Source organism: Grus americana, chromosome 6, assembly GCF_028858705.1.
Source record: "Grus americana isolate bGruAme1 chromosome 6, bGruAme1.mat, whole genome shotgun sequence".
Lineage (NCBI taxonomy): Eukaryota > Metazoa > Chordata > Aves > Gruiformes > Gruidae > Grus > Grus americana.
Window position 1 is genome coordinate 28,165,705 of NC_072857.1, and position 20,247 is coordinate 28,185,951.

Consider the following 20,247-nt stretch of genomic DNA (forward strand, 5'->3'; position numbering starts at 1 on the left):
GCATTATGTACTGTAGACTCCAACTCATGTTGTTACTCATTCTCTCAAAGCAGAGACTGCTCAGGAGAAGAGATTGCTGCTTAATTAACCTCCTTCTGCAGCGAAGAAGCCTTGGCAATTGGATGATGTTAATTTAGATTTCACCACTGATGTTCTATTATCAAATACCTTTTATTTCAAAAGAACCCTCCCTTCCTTGGATCAAAACAAATTTGTCATCTACAGCCCATTGACCTCCAGGTTCCAGCTGCACTTGCAAATACTGACCATCAGGATAGGGAAATTGGTTATGGTGATGCTGAATGAAAGCACAAGTACCGTGCCCTCTTTGCAATATCAGCACGTGCTGGTATTTCTTTAGCAAATACTGAATCTCACTGATGACATCAATTGTAGGAAGAGATACGTCTACATTAGAGCAGAAATCTCATTCCCTAGGGAAATAGTATGGCAACTCATAAGTTGGTTAAGGGACTAATACAAAAATACAAGCATAGAGGCTATCTAATGGTTATTTTGCCCTCAAATCTGAGGTCTCTGCTCTGAAGCACAGCCCCCGTGATGTGGCTTGGTGACTTCTGTGCACAGAGAGGACAGCCATGTGAAGAAGAGTTCCTTCAAAATCTCAGAAGAAATTTAGCCCTCCACTTGGCAAGAGCCTGGGTCCTGAGAAAGTGAAAAGTCCCACAGTGAAGAGTGAGACACACAAAGAACAGCTGCACATGCAAAACAACCTTCTGTTACAAATAAGCAAAAGCACAAACAGAAGCTCTTCAAGGAATCAGATACTCTGAAGCAACATGACCACAAATCAATATGGGATCCCTATTCCCCAGACACAAGTACCTGAAAGTGATTTATTTAAATAAGTCAGGAACTCCTGAGCCACCAGATATACAGAGACCAATTCAGGCACTACAAGGCTGAACTATGCATGCCACCTAAATAATCCATTAAGTTTTTAGGATGTGAATTCTTTTAAAACCCTTTGAGTTCTCCACTCACTGTGAAAGAGCCCCATGTGAGACAAAAATGTTGGATCACCTTATCTTTTTCCTGCTGAATAAAGCAAATAATTTTCCAAAAAGTTTGCAGATGCTCTTACTTAAAAACTATTTCAGGAGACAGACTGAAGCTTGGATCTCTTATCTAAATGGAGAGCCTGACTGTCAGCCTTTTATTTCTTGCACATGGCAAGAAGGATGCAGAGAAAGTGGAAGTTTCTCCATTATCTCAAAGCTAAAATGGCAACCCTTACCTGTGTAAAATCTATATTGAGTTGTTCTAGGTTATGAAGGATTAAGTCACCAGTATGGAGAAACTCCAACGCTGCAGAAAGAGATCTTTTTAGTGGTGCATATGTCTAAGCACTGTGATGTATCTGCAAACCGTACTGAATTTTCTGATTAGAAAGTGCGAAAAAACAAAGGCAGCCTGCAGTGAGAAAAAAAGACCCTGTGCAGAATCAATCTGCCAGAGAAGCAATTAAAAAGATGGACTTCTTAGAACAGCAGAAAGTGTCATTTGTGTATGACACTCAGTGGGCTATGATTTCCTCAGATGATATTCATGCGTTGCTGCACCTGGCGAATACCATGCGATGATCACTGTATAGTCCACTGCATTTTCAATAGTTAGCACTAGTTTAATCCTCAGCTGAGCTATTTAACAGATGTGAAAGAGAGTAAAGGCTTACTCTCCATATAGAGGATGGGGCAGAAAGACTTACTTTTGGTTTTTATTTCCTGTAAAGGTGTTTCTCAGAAGGTTTGTGGGCATGTATCTCCCTCCTCTGGTGCACAATAAAGTAACACCCTGGTGGAAGATATGAGAGATTTGTTGTGAGAAAAAAAATGAAAACTGGGAAAGAGTCCTCAGTGAAGGAGTACAAATACTCAATAAATCTCATGGGAGATAACGTATGTCCTTTGCTGCTCCATTTCATTATACTAACATCATATAGTATACGTATAATAGCTATTTTCTTTACCTGGGCACCTTGTATTCATTAATATTTTGTCCTAGAAATAGTTCAGCCCCTGATTTGATGTCAAATCTCCATGATCTTCTTTGAACTCAGTTCCTTCATTCCTATCAGATGGATTCTGTTTCTTACCAGGACTATGCAGAGACCCATCTCCCCATTTTCCTAGTTGTTTTGTTTATTCACAAAAATGCTATGATTGTAAGTTTCCAGTCCACATGGTTAAAACGACCTGTATTTCAGTCATTTTATGTACATCTATACTTGACACTTACTACAGTGAGTCCGCACTCACAGTCAATGACAGAGAACTGGGGTTCATCTCATCTAACTTCTGACATCTCCAGTAAGCAGATGATTTCTCTCCGCTGATTTGAAGGGGGCCCTGGAGAACTACCTTAGATGCAGACACCTGCACTGGCTAGCAGGCTGCCTTAGGCAGTTCCCAGAGAAAAAACTTTCCCTCTCGTGCTCCGTTCTACCTTCTCTTTGGTTCATCTTCTGTTTGAGCTGGCTACTCTGCTAGAAATGCTAGGAGAATAATATCATTGGCCTAGTCCACAACATCAGCTGGAAAGGAAGAGCGATCTGGGCAGGGAGTAGCAAGATATCCCTGCTGCTATCTGTCTGTAGAAGAGCAGGTATTTCCTCATAGGTGGGTAGAAAACTGCTTGCTGCTCCTCCAAGTGCTGCTGTGACATCCAACCGCACTGAGGAGAGTAGTGGAGCCTTTCCTTTATTACCAGAGAGGCTGTAAGGGACCATTCCTGTCTGCTGTCACCCAGACCTGGATATTAACTAAGTTCTTGCAGAAGGAAGACTCATCTGCTTCAAGTCTGGAGTGACTTTTGTCTAAGCAAGACTAGTCAAGATGGTGCAGAAAATTCAGATTAGAGGAGAAATCCTTCCGGTGCAGACTTCTTTATTCTTTGCTCCCCCATGCACACACATCCCCTCCACAGATAAATCCATCTCATTCAACAGCTTCAAAAGGAACTGTTATTTTAAGAACAGAAATGTGTCACCCTCAATTTGATTTTTAAATTATTCTGACACTGGTTTGTCTATGTGCCAGACTAACAAGAGACAAAAAGAATAAATGTATCATTATAGCACTGAAAGAAGGCATTAACCCAAATGTACTTTAAAACAGGATAGGCTAGTCAATACTTAAGATTTCCTACTGGACATTCCATCTTTACTTCATCTTGCAACTACAGTAGCACATCCCCTCCGTTACAATGGGTGTGTATTTGTTTTACACAACTCCTTGCTAGACCCAACAGCCAGTTCTGTGAGCATTTACACAACATAAACCAGGCAATTATTTTAAAATTTTGCGACACTGAGATGATCTTTCTAGAAAGACTGATTCTGCTCTAATAGTTCATTGCCATCTAAACAAACAAGAGCTGCAGCCAGAGCTTGCTGTGCTCTCAATGACATTCTGACACATTCAACTAACATCAGGTACTGTGTTCTGATTTGCACCACTGCCAGCAATGGCACTCTGCTCTCTGGCTCTGACCCACCGAAAGGTGCTGATTAATAATGGCCCAACCTCATCCACTGCTCTTAACTCCTGCCAAGCTAAGTCCAAGCATTTCCTCTGATCAGGTAGAAGATAAGTCTGGGAAAACAGGTTGCTTCTGCTTCTTGAAGGTCGTCTGCTTCTGGCTTGAGCAAAGCTGTGCCACAGCAAGAAAATCCTGATCCAGCTCTTCACACAGGCTGGTGTGGTTGGGCTCAAGACTTTCAAAGACTTCACAGATGGACTTAAGTGACACAGGCCACATGCAAGCCCTCAGAGAAGAAAAACTTTGTGGGCTTGAGTGCTTGCTAAGAGAAAAAAGTATTAAAAGGCTTTATGGTGGCCAGAGCTTTACAGAAGCAGACAACTGCCAAACAGCTACTTAGCTCACATGGCCTTACAAAACTCCCTGTCTCTGTACATGACTGCTCAGCTAACCATGTCAGTGGTACAGTAACTCATAGATGGTAATTTGGGGGATGGGAATACACTGCTCATCTAAGCCCAGCCATCCTCTAAGAGCTACAATCCTCAAATGAGCCTGAGGTGTTGCCTGAAGTAATCATGTCTCACTGTGGGGAAAGCACAAGCAACAGCTCTATTTACTCTTTCAATTTTTACTTGGCTGCACAGAAATCCAGCTTTTCCCCTTGAACACAGGGGGATTCTAGTTTCAAAGCTTTAATCATTTCAGGTAAAAATGTTATCTACCTGCTATTCAGGGGTCATTTGGATTCTTACTTGACCATGATGAAAAAATAGATGAAAACTGGAATATTTGGATGATGACTCAACAGTGTGCAGAGTGAGGGTTGCTAATTATAGTGGAGAGGATACGTGCTAAAAATTCAGAAACAGTGGGGTTTTGCAGTACACCAGTGAGCTTTTGCGCACAAAGGCTGAGCAACTTGATAAACAACAGAAAGCTGGAAACTGATACAGGGTTGGTATATTTTTGCTTAAAAGTATATAAACATATAACCTCAACCCAAGCCCTCACAATAACAAAACAAACTAAGCTTCTGTACATGGGCAGTCTTTGAGCTAGAAGGAGATGCTTAAATAAAACAGAAGGACAGAAATTAATCAATAATTAAAAGGAGCATCTAATAATAAAAAGGGAAATAAGGAAATACAGAATATGATCCTGAAATCTAATGCTCACCTATGCCTTTCTTGCTTTCACAATAAAATGGCAACCATCATTTTAAATAGATCACTGTGTGTGCCCACACTTAGAAATTCAGTTGCTTTCCTAACTGTGACACACGTGCAATGCAGACTGATTTTAAATGACTGAAATGACATAAAAAAATGCTGCAAACCATTTCCCTGCCTTTAAACTTGTAGAGTTTGTACAGCACTTCATTGCTGTCCCTGGACTAAAAAAAAAAAAAGGTTCATTCTTGCATGGGCGTGTTTGAGTCATGGATATTAAATGAGAAAGGCTTGTATGTGGTTGAAGAGATCATGTTTTTCTTCTCCAAGCTCTCCAGCGGGTGGATTCAGTATGCTATTTGCTGTAGGTCTACTTGTGGGTGTGCTGGTGGAAAAGCACTGGGTTTCAGCAGCATCCAAAATTTATAGAAAGCTACATTCACACTGTCGTCTCCTGTTAACCCGACTGTGGTCTCCAAGCTAGTGAAAGCAGGCTGAAGCATGCGCTGCCCTAAAGCTTGTACACACAAAAGCACGACGCTCTGACCTTCTCCCCGTACGCAGGCACGCTCCCCTGGGCACCCGCGTTCATGCTGTGATGCCTTGTCGGGGCCAAAGGGAAGGGAAACAGCACAAGAGAAGGAAAAACAGCAGGTAGCAAGTCGTGATGGGTAACCGGTTGCGGGGGGATCCTCCCATAAAACCGTAAGGTTTTTCTGCCAGCGGAAATGACAACGAACTGCAGGCACAACCGAGGCGCATGCCCACCGCCCCTCACGGGCAAGCTCCGGCCGGCCCCGCGCCCTCCCTCGCTCTCGGGCCCCGCGCGGCCCAGCGGGCCCGGCTGCCAGCGCGCCCCCCCGCGGCCGCCGCCCGCCGCTGCGCCCCGGGACTGCGCTGCTGCGGCACCGAGCCGCGGGCGCGGAGGCTGCGGAACAGCCGGGATGGGCGGCCCGGGCCGGGGGCCGTGTGTTCCCACTCGTCGGCAGGTCCCCTCCTGCCTCTCTCCCTGCCAGGCCGGCTGGAGAAGGCAATGAAATGCCCTTTCGCAGCAAATGTCTTTGCAAACCCCTAGCGTGCACCTTCCCTCCGCACACCCCTTCCACCTCCCTGTACATTCCCCGAAGGGCCATGCGTAGCCGAGGACCACATCCTAACTCTCCTCACGCTCACACAGATCCACAGCCCTTCTGCCACAAGCAGTTGGGGGACAGGAGGGCACAGGTAGGACGCGTGGCAGTTCCTAATATCTCAATGGGTGGTGTTTCTCCACCTGCTGATCCATCCAGCTCAAAGTTTTCCTTCTGCCTTTGAAGGCCTGCAGGGAGGTAACTGGCAGCACCCCACAGATTTCGGGATGTGCTTCACCTCAGTTTTGGGCCATGCATCTAACTGCACTGCTGCAAGAAGAGGCTCAAGTTATGTAGCAAAGGGAAAGCTGTGTGTCCCTTCTGGCAAACCACCTACTCCAGTATGCTGCTACGCACAACGGGCTGCAGTCCTCTGTTCAACGTGGGCAGCTTGTGAGCTGAGCCCAGGAAAACTGCATGTGGGAAAAAGTCTGGAGGTGCCTCTTCTGCTGAGATCCCATTCAGCCTCTCCCCAGGGTCCCAAGGAATTTGATGCATTTAAGAAAGTAACAAATGTTCCTGCAAGCAGTGACTTTCCAGGCTGAGCAGCAGAGGTCTGGTAGGCCTGGCTTGGGCAGTTCCCACATGAGAGGATGTGTGGAGGGGAGAAAAAGGTCAGGGGCCTGTTTGCTGATTCTTTCTCTCTACGAACACAAAATGAGGGAACTGGAGGCTCCAGGATGTTCACCACAGTTCTCATAACTTCGTTCATTCCATAGTGCTCACCTGCCTCAGTTGATAAACAAAGCCCAATGGTACAAAGCCCGGGAACAAGCTTTGCTTGACCTAGTCAACTATTCCTGGTTTAAACTTGTGCTTCCTGATTTAAACCTATGCAAGACAAAGAATGACTCCATCCCAAGAGAGCAGGAAATATTCCCCACATTCCCTATAAGCTCCCAAACTAGTGCCAAACTTTTGCCTTCTCCCCTCACATCCACAGGCAGTGATACTCCTTAAGCCCTGTAAGAGTTATGATGATAGCAGCACCGAGCAATGCGTGGTGATGATGAAGTATTCCCTGACAGGAGAATTAGACTCTGCACAAACACATCTGAAGGACTTTCACTGGTTTTATTCCTGTGTGGCGCTCCCACCAGAAAAGCTGTTGGGATGCTACACCTGCAATGCCTCACCTGCTGACTGGGGAATGGTGCTGTAGTGACACTGCAGTGAGGAATGAACTTGAAGGACCAGATTTGTTTAGGCTCTGTACTGGACCCCCGTGATATTGATAGCGCCTTTTCCTTATCTCATGTAGCACTTGCCATAATGTGCCTTGTGTGCCCTGTCTGGGGCCATGCAAATCTCTGCAACCAGACCTCAGTACAGATGGGTCTGTCACCTGCAGAAGGGGACCGAGCTTTCAGCTGTGGTCTGCCCAGCATGACTGCGAGTAATACAGAGTAGAAAAAGCAGGGAGCACGTTCCCTTCTTGAGGACATCTGATAGGGGGACCCAGCTGTGCTAGACACCCATTCAGCATTAAAGACAAGACCAGCAGTGCTGAGGAGGGTACGAAAGGAAAGACTTGCCTCACACATGTTTCATAGTTACCCTCAATATTTCATCATTCCTGCCTAGGGTGCGGTATTGCTGGTTCTGAGAATATAGTATGCCAAATGACATTTGGCTGTGGTAGATCTGTTTTACAATGACACTTCATACAAACCCACAGCTCTCAAACTGAAAAGGAGGAGGGCTTGCGAGAAATGAATTCTTCAGGAAGGTATGGCAGATGCTTTTCTAAGAATACACCACATGATAACACATAACACTCTTGCCAAAGGGGAAAGGCGAAAGGATATATATTGCCTGCCCATCTATTGAGGAGGTCTGATGAGAATATCATTGTGCACTCAGCACATTTTTACTTGTTTTTAAGTTAATTTTTCATCATCCATTTATAGTAGAGTCTTTACCTAATTGGCTATACTTCTCTTTGCACCATTTTCCTGGGGCTAAATCTTGCTTTGGTCTGTATGACTTGTATCTGTTAGTATATCAAATGGGTCCAAGAACACTCTTGGGAAAAATTCTCAGCCTCCAAGGCCGGGTGGCTGCACCCAAACTGCTGAAGCGGAGCTGGTACTGGAACATTCTTGCTCCGCATGTGTGGGGCTGTTCAGTGAGGGCACCTGCTGGCTCACCCCTGCCCTGGGTAATGGCTGGCTCCCCTCCTGCCAGCACCCAAGCTGGTAGCTAATACTTGATCTCTGAATTTAAATACCTTATGACAGTCAGGCACAGCTGCTGGAGAACGTGTGTGGGTGCAGCCAGGGTATTCCTGATGCCCAGAGCCATTCATTCCAGAAGCAAGTACCTTACGGAAAACACCCAAAGCAGTGTCTGCTGCTCACACAGGCACATAGCAGGGTTCCTCACATCTCCCTCATTCCTATGGCCTTGACTGATCCAGCAGGATTTATCTTATAAACAGAGAGACCTGCAGTGAAATTCTGGGCACCCAGGACTCCTTTTCCCTGAGCTCCTTCTCTCGAGGTCCCCAACATGCCCAGATTTGCCTTATCCTTCAGAGAGCTCAACCCTGCCTTGACCCCATCACATTCACTTGCCATGCCTGTCTAGTGAACTGCATGTATCTGCCTCTGAAAGACATTCCCCTGCCCAAATTCAATATCGCTGATATTTCTCACAGCAATCATTCAATCAGCCACTTCTTCAGCCCTTTCTATCGGAGAAAATGTGGCATTTTCATAGACTTTACTACTGCAGTCATTGCTTGGGGCCTTTGAGGTCAAAGCTGAGTAAACCTCAAGTGCCTCACCAGGCAACTGTGCAGAAATAAATTTCAGTTTCAAAGATTCATTCCATTGATTTATTCCCTGAGCTGTCACTGCTCACACAGCTTAGCTGTATCTCAGATCACATATTTAGGATTTAATTATCTTCACTATACATTACATATACTATATATGGTGTGCTGGAGAGTCAAAACTCAGAAAGAATTAAACGCAACGAAAATGTATGTGGTTGAAGAGAAAACCTTGAGGAATTCTCCAGTCCTGTCTTGACTGTCAGGAGAGTTTTGTGCCAGGTAGTATTTTAGGACATATTTTTATGTTCTGCTTTACCTGATCTCAGTCAGCATGGCCAAGAAAAGGCAGTGCCATCCAGACTGTCCCTCTGGCCTCCAGCGGCATCACTACGCCCATACCCCTGTGTACTGGTGCTGGGATTAATTTGGCTGTGAGATGCACTGGAACAGAGAAAGGATTTAGCTTGCACAGCTGCACAAGGGCTAGTGCTGCCACAAGGGAGGGAGAGCCATGGGGCTAGGGATTTCGGGGGGCAGGGAATGATCCTGCCCATTTTGGTAGCAATTGCTCTTCCATGGGGTCAGGCTGTTGGTGAAATCACACCTGCAGGACAAGGATCCTTCCTTCTTCTCTGTGTGATGAGATAATTTAGGCATTGTGCAGTGCCTTCTCACTCAAATCACAGTAATAAATACAGTGAAACCCCACAAGTTTATTAGCTTAAAAAATGGCAGCTTTGGCCTGCCTGAAGGCAATGCTGAGGTGGGAGCCACAGCCACTTTAGCTTCAGGGATAAGAACTGAGCCCTGGCAGCGGCATACATCTAACTGTTGGACTCACTGCAGGCCAGTCCTCCCTTGGCATGGAAGGCTTAGTACTGCCTTGTGTGAGGTTGCTGTCACAACAGGAATTAAAAAAGGCAGCTCCAAAGCAGCACAGCAGTGCCTAGACTGAATGTGTGCCCACAGTGCAACAGCAGAGGTGGCCCTGTCATTGGTAGACAGTGCTGCTCCCTGAGGAGAATTTCCTCTTGGAAGCTGATGCTTGCCAATGCAAATTAGAGCTGCCTGCAGCCTGCAGCTAAAGAGCACATGGACAAACTTTTTGTCATGTCTTCACCAGAAGTCAAGCCACATGAAACATGATTTCCCACAAAGACATGTTGATTGTCTGGGCTTCACAATGTCCCTGAAATGAACACAAACAGCTCAGAAGAAAAGGTGCCATCAGCTATGCCCTTCTCTTGCCTGCTCTGCAAGGACTGGGGCTCTTGGTGGCATTGGGATTAAAGAACCGATCTGTCCTTGATAAAAAAAACACCTCGGTATCTGCTCTCCCTTTCCTGCTAAATGAATGATGGTCACTGTAGGCAGTCACTCTTGTAGAAAACTTCCAGCTATCAAGGGGGAGAAATGTCCAACAATTATGCCAACAACTATCGTAGGCATTTACACAGTTTGGAGTGTACAAACTCTAGCTGTGGCCTCTAGGAAATTTTGCTATTAAACCAGTTTACTGGGCAAAAGTCTTGAAGAAACTTAATCAAGATAACAAAGTGGATCCCAAGAACAGCACATGCAGGTTAGCTAAAAATGTAGTTAATTCCTGAAAGCACAGGGCAAATGGATTGCCATGTGCATGGTGTGCATGTGGCTGCTGTCCATTTTAGTGCAAAGAGAAGGATGGGTACTCAGCTGGGGCACCCAAAACACCACCCTGGGGCCCCACTGGCCCTGTGCATGAGTGAGAAGTGCGGGAAAGAGAACATAGCGCTTCTTGTGCAAATTGCAAGCAGCAACACTAAAAGCAAGAGGCAGGTGTGTTCCTCTTTAAGGTCAGCTGTAGGGCCTGGTAGTATGTGGGTGAATGAGGCCGGGGTCCTGCTTCAGAGAGGCTGCTGGGGAGGGAGAGACAGTGATTCACTTCTGGAGAGCGTTGGTTGACTGTGAGGAGGAGGCTGGCAGCCCTTCCTTCCCACCATGCTCATTCATGCAGCATCTGCAGCCACGGGGCACAGAAGAAGGGGTAAATGAAGAGAATGGGGTTGCTGCAAGAGGAGGGAGAGATCAAAGCTTCTTCCTTTCCTCCCTCTGCTTCTGGCCCCTCAATTTGAGCTCCTGTGTCTTATTTCTGTTATGTTTCTCAGTGTTGTTTCCCCATAGGTCCACCTGCAAGGCCAGACCTCTGTGAGGAGAATCCCTTCCTCCCTGTGCCAAACAAGAACTCCTGCTCTGTTAGACATCCTGAGCCTGTCATCCCTGCCATCCCTGCCGTCCCTGCCATCCCTGCTGTCCCCGCTGTCCCTGCCATCCCCGCCATCCCTGTACTCGTGCTACCTGGGGGTGCCATGGGTGTGACAGGGGCAGGTGGCTGCTCCTCACCCTTCCTGCTGACACCATCAGAGTAGTGACAAGTTTTACGAGTAACTTCGTGAGCCAAGTCATATAACCATTGTCTATTCTCCCAGCTGCATTTGCCTCACAGGATGGCAGCATTTGATATCTCGAAAGATAAAGAATATTTTGTTGTAAGCAAAGGAAAACTAGAAAAGATTGATGGCGGTAGTGGGGGTGAAATGAGCTGAAAATCATAGACAAGGCAAAAGTCTGAATAATCAGATGAGTGAGGAGGGTTATAGTGTGCAAGTGAAGAGGCATTGAGTCACATTGCAAGCTTGTACCATAAAATGATCTATACCTATTTCCCAGAAGGTGATTAGTTTGCATAATTCAGACGTTTTATGAAGGGTGTTCATTGGAACTTGATGAATAATTAATTTTTTTTTTTTTGTTTCGTTGGCAAATTTGGAAAGTCAAGAGGACTCATTTCAATCAGACTGAAAGGAAAAAAAATTGATTTTTTTGTGAATTGAAAAGTAAAACAAATAATAATTTGGAGGCTTCAAATGAGACATTTGTTCCTAAAAAAAAAATAGTGCTTCATTTTGATGGTGGCTATTTAAATATGGTTTGAATATTTAAAAATAACAGGGATTTTTGAAAGAAAATGTTGCTTTGAACAAGAAAAATTAAATCACTTAATTTGAAAAACATTGAGAATTATTTCATTGGAAATTATGAAGGGTTTTTTTCCTTGATATTAAAGAATATGAACATACTGGCCAAGCCCCTGAAATATATTACTATTTCCTATCTGAACTTTTGACTGCAGAAGTTTGTTTCAAAAACATTCCCAGGCTCAACAGTTTATGTTGCAAATCCAAACTCCTCAAGGCTCCAGAACCTACAGCTCCATGTATTTCCAGCTCCTCAGTGTCCCAGGAACTCAACAAAACATTAATCAGTCAGTGCAAAGTCACAGAAAAAAATATCTGCACTCTCTCCAGTGCCTGCATTCACTAGTTCAGTGTGTTATGACCTAATACACACTCTACTATTAAATAGCTTGCAAATGAAATTACTCTGTTTCAGGATGTAGTATTAAAAAAGCAACAACAAAAGTGCTCTTACAGAGCATTCACAGTTAAATCCCTCCAAGTCAGGAATGGGCAGTGCTGAAGTTTCATAGCTATGGAAGGAATGGAGGAATGGGAATGAAGGGAGACCAAGTCCTGCCTAACCCCTCTAGCCCAAAGACCTTGGTACAGAGATACCGTGTATTTTCATTGAATCTTGACCTCTGGCAATAACCCAACACAGGCTGATATATCAGGCAGGTAATATTGCAGCAACGTCACTTACAAGGCTGTGGCAGCAAAATTTGTTGACGCAGCTAGATCCTTAAGAGAACCAGGTCTTCTGCTTTACACTTTTTCTTTTACAAGACATAAGTTGGTTGCTGACGTTTGAAAATCATTAAAAGTGGGTTAATACAATGGCCATTTAAATGAGCAAACTTAGCAAAAAACCTTAGGAAGTGAAACTTTCTCAAGAAAGCTCTGCTTAACTGCAGTTGCTCTTGCTGCAAAGGGTTCCCTTCACATTTTTCTCATTTCACCCAGTACTGGGTCTAGGCAGAAAAAAGGCAAAGTTACATTTTGCCAGTGTGTAAGACACCGTTGTTTTCTTTGCAAAAGAGCTGATGATTTAAAAATGAAAAACGTTGTTGGTGGGGGCTTGAAAAAAGCCTTAGGAAAAGATGTACATGCATTTTCTAAAAAAATTCCCCTTTTCCTTCAACATTTCATCAAAATTATAAAATTCAAAACATTTCCTCCCATTCTGCGTAGGACTTGATTTTCATTGGACCCCATCCAACACATTTGTTTTCTTTGTATCAGATATAATCTCACTGCTATCTAAAATAAAAATTCCCCAAGCGGTGTGTTACCCACAAGCCCGTCCTTCTTTTGATCCCCTCTTACTGATTTTGCAGCCCTGTTTCATAATCTCTTTCCCCCCTAGAAACACATTTGCAAACCTCCTTGATTCTCTCCTTCATCCTTAGGCCAACCAAACTGCCCACTATCATATGTTCTAGTATCCATTATCCCTGTAGCCAAAGAATTTTTCTGGATGCTGGATCTGAATTTTAAAATGTAGGATTTCCTACAGGTGATGATAGTGGGGGGAGGCAGCTGGAGCTGTGAAGAAGCACTTTAGTTGGATGCTTACTGCAATCAGAGGCTTTATAGGAGGCATTAATCAGTGCTCAGCTCAAATAACCAGGAGAGCAAGGTGGCCATACTGACACATTCACGTTAATATTCTTAGAGTTGCTATAGATATGATTGTCTAAGAATATGAGAAAGATAAAGCTTGTAGGGAGTGGTAATATCTGTCAGCAAATAGGTACAGTAAGAAAGAGCTTCTGAACAGAGAGGTAGAGGCTTGTCAGCTTTTTCAGACTATCACTTTGGCTAATGAAAGACTCAGCCTCCCCTTGCACATCTGGCCTCTCTGACATTTCAGGGTTTTGTTTTCATACTTAGCCCCGGCAGGGACTCCGGGAAAGGGGAATTGCTAAATCTTAGAAATGTGGTTTCAAGTACTTTGTAAACAAGGGAAGACAAAGGGAGTTTGAGTTATCACTAATGCAAGGGTAAAGCTTTGTACATCAGATCAGATTCTGTGGTGAGGAGTGGGTTGAACAACAAATCCTGCAGCTGATACATTTTTGGAAGGTATAGGACCTCCTTTTAGTTTGCTGACTCACACGATGCCAGCCACAAAGCCAGAGCTTGGCTACAGCATCCCATTTGCAGAGAGGTCTGGGTTACGGGGTGACAAATTTTTGTGCAACTGCTACACTTCAAAAGCAAGAAGATTCTTGCAAAGTCTGGGATTTAATCTACAACCCTCTACCAGAAATTCTTTATCTTTGTTTTCCAGAGCTTCCAGCCTATGATTTAGCACATATTCTAATGCAAACTCACAATCCTTGCACACATCACTATAAACTTACAGTAACATGTGGTGGCCCATGGACTGAGGGCAAGCACATCAAGCATATCAGTTCCATAAATCAAGGCATCAACCCTACAGACCTTAGACATAATTCCCAGGAATAGATTCTCTGACAAGCTCTGAATAAGCAATCTGTAATAAAGCCACTATTCATTCTATGGCTTTTTTAGATAAAACTGCCAGGAAACAGGCAAGGAGAAGGTGTGGGAAGCAGAAGAGCAAGGTGAGGTTATAGCAAGGAGGGATTCTGAAGTGGTTCCCATCCCTCAGTGCTGTGTTTCCGTACCACCTTGCTCTCTCATGCAAATTTTAAAGAACATTATTGATGGGGATGCAGGTGGTGCACTGTCTGGTCTTTACTAAAATGTGTTTTAATTTGTAAGTGGCTTCTGGTCAGGTTTTGTCTGGGAATATGTTTCATTCACAGCCTAACAGTGACATCTGAAAGCACTGAAAAGCTACATATACCCTTCACTGATCCCACCACTCATATTTCTGCCCAAAATATCCTTTCACCTCTTGATATTCTCATTTCTCTGTCTCCATCTCATCACAAGCCCTCTGAGATTTCCACATAGAAGCTGTTTCCTTAAGATGTCCAAGGCTTGTGGCTTTTGTTCCCAAACTCAGTGTGCCCCAGGAAACGATGGATACCTGTGCTGTAGTTCTGAGATCCAGTCCCCACACAGGCAACTCAGACCGAGTGTAGATGTGGGTGAATGTGACAAAATACCTTTAGAAGTCTTAGCCTGCGATCACTGTTCACCTCAACTGCTGAAACATTCTCTTCTCTGGCCTTGACAAACTTTGGCTCACTGCTATGTATTCAAAATGTTACTGTGAATCTGCCAGTTTGAACACCCGGTCATTCTCTTTGTGCCCGTCTGCTGGCTTCCCCCTTCTGCTATATTACTAAGTTTCCTTCCCTCATTTAATTTCATTTCATTTTCCAGCCCATCCCATTCTGTCAGCTCTCCTTCACTCTTCAGAAATGGCCTCCAGACTTTAACTCGCGAACAAAGCTGATTACCCACTTGTCATCAATTTAAAGAGGTGCTTTAGAATGTGCTCCATGCCATCCTTTGGATGAAATTCCCATTGTGAGCTTAGGAAAATGCCTTTCCTTGTCAGGTCTCCTGTCTTTCAAATATTTGGATTTTGTGTATGTCCACTGAGCTGGAGCATGATCTCCTTTATTAAAACTACTTTTAGTCCTTTGCTTTATAAATGTTAAATATAAAGCTTTAATTCTAGGTTTTCTAGGAGTCCTGCTTTGATCTTGTAGTTTGAAATGCCATAAAACAAATTTAAAAAATGTGGTGGGTTGACCCTGGCTAGAGGCCAGGTGCCCACCAATGTTGCTCTATCACTCCTCTCCTCAGCTGGACAGGAGAGAGAAAATATACCGAAAGGACAGGGAGAGATCCCTCACCAATTACCATCATGGGAAAAACAGACTCAACTTGGGGAAATGAGTTTAATTTATTACCAATCAAATCAGAGTAGAGTAATGAGAAATAAAATCAAGTCTTAAAAATACCTTCTCCCCACCCGTCTCTTCTTACCGGGCTTAACTTTACTCCCAAATTCCCCACCTTCTCTCCCCTCAGCGGCACAGGGGGACAAGGAATGGAAATTGCCGTCAGTTCATCACATGTTGTCTCTGCCGCTCCTTCCTCCTCAAGGGAGGACTCCTCACACTCTTCCCCTGCTCCAGCATGGGGTCCCTCCCATGGGAGACAGTCCTCCATGAACTTCTCCAATGTGAGTCCTTCCCACATGCTGTAGTTCTTCACAAACTGCTCCAGTGTGGGTCCCTTCCATGGGGTGCAGTCCTTCAGGACCAGGCTGCTCCAGCGTGGGTCCCCCACAGGGCCACAGGTCCTGCCAGGAGCCTGCTCCAGCGTGGGCTTCCCATGGGGTCACAGCCTCCTTCAGGCATCCACCTGCTCTGGCGTGGGGTCCTCCATGGGCTGTAGGTGGATATCTGCTTCACCATCATCCTCCATGGCCTGCAAGGGGACAGCCTGCCTCAACATGGTCTTCTTCAGGGGCTGCAGGGGAATTTCCTTCCCCTTCTTCTGCACTGACCTGGGTGTCGGCAGCGTTGTTTCTCCCACATCTTCTCACTCCTCTCTCCAGCTGCAATTGCTCTTGGTAGTTTTTTTCCTCTTCTTAAGTATGTTACCACAAAGGTGCTACTGCTATGGCTGATGGGCTTGGCCTTGGCCAGTGGTGGGTCCGTGTTGGAGCCGGCTGGCATTGGCTCTGTTGGACATGGGGGAAGCTTCTAGCAGCTTCTCACAGAAGCCACCCCTGTAGCCCTCCCACTCCCAAAACCTTGCCACACAAGCCAGGGAATTAATTAGCCCTGTGAAAGTGGAAGTAGGCTCTTAAGCTATATACCACACATGAATTACACACCTTGTCTGTACCCTTTAAAAATGTTTCTTACGCATCTCATTTTTGAGGAGAACAGCACTCTTCACATGTCTTCAGCAAAGCTTTATAATGATTTGTTCTTGTGTCCCTCGTTAAATGCAAACTACTGTACTGTCAGAGCCAGAGGCTATCAGAAATACAGCTACCTTTTGCTGGTTTTCCTTTTTGCAATGCTTTAAGAAATAAAGGAAAGCAGAAGTAAAACCTTTCTCCAGTATTTCTCCATGTCTCCACAGCTGCAGCTCATCACAAGGTATACTTAACTGCTTATTTTTAAACTTGGGGGGGTTCCTTTGCTTCTTTTTTGCTTTTTCATGAAAACAGAGTAGCTTTCAGTGTTCCTTCTGGGATGAAGGTGGCTGCTTTATTCTGTGTTCACTCCCAAGTGATCAGCCTATTAACAAGAGATTTTTGGTGCTCTGCTTTGGAAAGTTCCTTCCTTAAAGGTAAGTCCTTAAACATCTGCCAAGATACTTCAAGGTCTGTGTTCAAATTCCTCCTAAAGTCTCTCCCTTGCCACAATTCCTTACAGGAAACTGGAGAAGAGTAGGGAAGCTGGTGTGTAAAGACCTTTTGTCTGTGTTGTTTCTCAGTACTGTCTCTTTATTTCCTCTTATTCTGTCTGTATCTCTTTCCATACAGTCTCTCAGATCTTACATTTTGACTGTAAGCTGCATGGGGCTTGAAGAGGAGGTAATACATTCACACAGGCAGGGGTCCTGGTTGCTACTGGGGCACGTATGGACTAAATAACATGTAGCAAACCCAGCCAGGTAAGGGGTAAAATGCAGACCTTCAAGGCTAACTGAGAACTGTTAGCATGAAAAGCTGGGAGAGAATTTTCCCTCTGTGTTAGATAACTGTAGATGCCCTGAATTTCAGGAAAGCCTGTTGGATATAATTAACTTTACAGTAGGGGAAACAAAGCCTAGACTCTAAAAAAGAAATGCCAACAATTGTAGCACAAAGAAAAAGGACACTTACACATCCACCCACACCTCATATCCTTCTGGACAATCTGCTGGTGAGCAGAAGTGCACAAGAAGACCAGCCCCATGTGCCCTGAGAAAGAGCAGAAAGAGAATTCCTCAGCTAGTGCTGTCCTTGCTCTTCTGAGGTTGGACTGAGGGCACAGGCTCAGGACTAGAAAGCAGCATCTGCAAAGCCAGATTAGAAAAGCTGACAGGCCACATTTCTCAGACACAAAAATCAGTGGTTTTATGATGTGAATTGTGGTTCCATCAGGAACCAAGACTGATCCACCAAACTTGGTCATATCTAGGCCTTTACTTACACTAATCAGGTTTTAGTCCTTTAATGGTAATGAAACAATATTTTTCCAGTCACTGTGTTATTTCCTTTTCTCTTTACCTATTGTTTTGTAGAAAAGACTTTTTCTTCAGCCATACCACTTAGAGGTCTGGATTTTTTTTTCAAATGACAGTGCATTTCAAAACCCCAATAGGTTTGTGGCAAACTAACATGATAAAAACGTGAACTGTTTAACATAATAAGACATGATCTCACATTCCGAGTTTAAAAAATATCCTGAAACCAGATACTTATGCAAATGATAAGCTTCTCTTCTCCCCATTACATCTCAAGCAATTCACCAAGCAAGTTCCTGTCACAGAAGAAAAAAACATGGGCAGCATGAGACAGGCTTTAAACTGTGAAAATAATTGTGTGAATAATAACATTTCGCAATGGGAATTCTAACAGGGTGTCAGCCAGAAGATTTGCCCCAACATGTGTTCAATGAAGAAAAGCAATTCAAATCACTAAAATGTGAGCAACTAACCCAAAATGAGAAAGAAACTTACATGAGAAACCTAGTTATTTAACTTACTAGCAATCTGACTAATCACAGTAGTGTAGTCCAGTGTTCAGTGTAAATTACGTGTCCCTCTTTGAGCTAAGTTCAAAGAGGCCATGAGACCCAAACCACTCCTAAGCTGTTTCCTCAGTTTAAGGCTCTACAGCTTAGCTCTGCAAGGCCCTCAGTCCCCTCCCCTGCTCTGACACTTTGCTATGGTAACATATGGAGAGTATAAAGGTTTCCTGTGACCTAGGGATTAATATCACCCCTAAAAACAACGAGTACTATAAGCACATGCATTTAAAGGAAAGATTTATCTTACACTGAGCTTTTGGACACAGCAAGTGTAAAGCACAGGCTGTTGGAGGCAGCCTGAGGAATATCCTTCCTGAAAGACCTTCTGAGTCTCAAAGTCAAAGGGAGGGCTCTTTCACCCATTCCCTTGCCCTCGGCTGTGTCAGCTTCCAGTTATGGGGAAAGGATGGAAGGAAAAAAGTTCTCAAGATGAGGAAGTCAGGGTAGGAAGATACCAGACTACACAGACAAGAAGGTGCAGTAACTAGGTAAGACAGGTCCTATGGCTGTAGCCCACAAAGCATGGCTGTGATGCTTCCCTATGCAGCATTCCTGTATAGGAAAGGTGGACCAAACAGAAGTCCAGAGCCTCTTCATCAGCTGAAGAGTAGTTAGAAGAGGGGCAGAAAAGAGAGAAAAGGCATCCCCAGTGATTCTTGTGGATCTTATTTTAGGGTGCAACACATACAGTTACCAATACCTTGTTCCATGCCATAACTGAACTGGGAAGGGTGGGAGGTTTGGAACAAGATCTCTATTTTACTGCATCATCCATCTGCTATCTGCCTACGTTAACTCAAGATTCAAAGTCTGATGAGCAAGGATAGAGGGCACCATAGCAAAGTGGTCTCTATCCATTGGAAGGAGGATACCCTGGCCTCAGCTGAGGCTGCTCTGGCTGTGAAGAGAGAGAGACAACTTCAAGAGACTCCACAGGGAGACATATTGTGCCTTACATAGAAGATCAGTCATTGTAACATGAAGTTTTTAAGGAGGAACAAGGGTAAAAAGTGGTCAGTGTGAAAAGGCACCCTGAAAACAAACCAGCCAGGAAACAAGATGAGTACCACTAGAAACACAAGTTTGCCAGAGCAGTCTCAATTGCCAGAGAGAGGAGCACCAGAGCACTACTTCTCACTCTAGCTGTCTAAGATACTGTGGATATGTGGGGCAGGCAGCACTGAGTTTTATATGGCAATCCTTTGCAAGTGTTTAGTGGTTAATTGCACCATCAATTTGCAGTCTCAATCAATTATCAGGAGATGACGTTATGGTTGATGAGGTTCAAATGCATCATGTTTAACTGCATACAAAACCCAAGCCCAAAAGATACATAGGACAGGTAATTTGGTTACTACTCTGGATATGAAAATGTCAGGCATAACCTCGTAATTTCATGCCATAAATCTCACTGATATTCTTGTGTTAGGTTTGCGTGGCAAGGTTTTGGTAGTGGGGGGGCTACAGGGGTGGCTTCTGTGAGAAGCTGCTAGAAGCTTCCCCGTGTCTGATGGAGCCAATGCCAGCCGGCTCTAAGATGGGCCCACTACTGGCCAAGGCCAAGCCAATCAGCGCCTCTGTGATAACATATTTAAGAAGAAAAAAAAGCAGTTAGAGGGAGCTTTTGCAGCCAGGGAGAGGAGTGAGAAGATGTAAGAAACTCTGCAGACACCAAGGTCAGTGCAGATGGAGGGGGAGGAGGAGCTCCAGGCGCCGGAGCAGAGATTCCCCCTGCAGCCTGTGGTGAAGGCCATGGTGAAGCAGGCTGTCCCCCTGCAGCCCATGGAGGAAGGATGAGGGGGTGTAGAGATTCCACCTGCAGCCTGTGGAGGACCCCACGCCAGAGCAGGTGGAGGCACCCGAAGGAGGCTGTGGCCCGTGGGAAGCCCACGCTGGAGCAAGCTCCTGGCTGGACCGGTGGACCTGTGCAGAGGGGAGCCCATGCCAGGGCAGGTTTGCTGG